This window comes from Scyliorhinus canicula, chromosome 1, assembly GCF_902713615.1.
Source record: "Scyliorhinus canicula chromosome 1, sScyCan1.1, whole genome shotgun sequence".
Taxonomy (NCBI): Eukaryota; Metazoa; Chordata; class Chondrichthyes; order Carcharhiniformes; family Scyliorhinidae; genus Scyliorhinus; species Scyliorhinus canicula.
In genome coordinates, this window is record NC_052146.1 from 205,761,097 (window position 1) to 205,762,562 (window position 1,466).

Genomic DNA, 1,466 nt, shown 5'->3' on the forward strand with positions numbered 1-1,466 from the left:
GTCTCCTAATGCCTCTAATTATGTCTTATTTCATCATGATCCACTTTAAGCATGGATTAATGTCTTTGGGAATTTTAACCCAGCCTTAACTTAATTGGAAACCACCAGCAAATACTATTGTCTTCCTTTTGAATGTCTTGTTACTTCTTTTCTTCAGCAAATATTTACGTTACAAGAATTTTATCTCATGTCCTTTCTTCCTGCCCTGGAGAAATCTTTTAAATATTTGTCGTTCACTTCGTGGCAATTTTTCCAGACAATACTTTTGTTTCCAACCAACATACCCTCCACCTTTCCCCGGACCAAATTTTAAATAAAAAGCAGAGAGAAAGATAGAAAAAAGACCCTTGGGTCAGCCACAACAATATACTGTTTTATTTTTCAAAACCTCTCGCAGATAAGGCAATCAAAAAAATCTAATCGCTTCTCGGCCTTTTGGCTCAGATCAAGTGTAGAATCTGCTCTGCCTTTTGGCTCAGATCTGGTATGTCTCTCTTGTGGGCGCCATGAATTGGATTCAATTTGAATTTGAATTGGGTTTTGGAGCAGGCAAGGAGCTGGATGAGGGGTTCGTCCCTGACCACACTCTGAGCCCTGGCTTTGTAACTCAGAAAAAGCAATTTTTAAAAAAATCTATAGCCCTTTCAGACTTTTGGGAAAGGAGCTTTCCGTTGCGCCCGCTCCTGATGACTGAGCAAATGCGCAGCATGATCCCTTCAGAGAAGGAAGTACACTGGCCTGTATTTGCACATTTGGAAGTCAGGTTCTTTTTGTGAGGGGACTCTTGTTCCTGTTGTATTTTCAGCTGCCTGAGAGATTAGCTGGGAGATTATATATGCACGAAACTCAATGCCTTCCAGCAAATCGGACATTTTGTCTGAATTCCTGGTACCCGTTCTCACGCCCTGCACTGGTGGGTGTAAATTTATACTTGTCAACAGTGCACGCAATAGTTTAAGAATGAGCTGAACAATAGGTTCTTATTTTTCTAGTTCGGATGAAAGATCAACCTAACAACCTGAAACATTAACTGATGCTGCACAACCTGCTGAGCACTTCCAGCTATTGCTGTAATTATTTCAGATTTCCTGCAACCGCATTATTTTTCTTTGAGACTATTTCTGGGATCTGGAGCTTCTTTGTGTCACTAATGTGAGCTTAGAAATGATTGCTGGTGATTTAAGCAGAGAAACGCAGAACAGACTTATAGTGTAACTTCCTCATCCATTATCACAGTCCAAGCATTAAGTGGGTTACTTGCACTAATGTCATGCATTGAACAGTCACTCAGTATAATCACCATAAGAAGTCTTACAACACCAGGTTAAAGTCCAACAGGTTTGTTTCAAACACGAGCTTTCGGAGCGCTGCTCCTTCCTCAGGTGAAGGAGGAATATAAGGAGGACTGTTGGTATAATCACCAACAGTCATCTAGGAGCAATCTCAGCCTCATCATTGCAATGGTT

General features: G+C 40.9%; 1 pseudogene; it reads left to right on the forward strand.

The window, feature by feature from the left end:
• The first annotated feature begins 419 nt into the window (after positions 1-419).
• LOC119978931 lies at positions 420-625 on the forward strand (annotated as a pseudogene).
• The last annotated feature ends 841 nt before the right edge of the window (positions 626-1,466 follow it).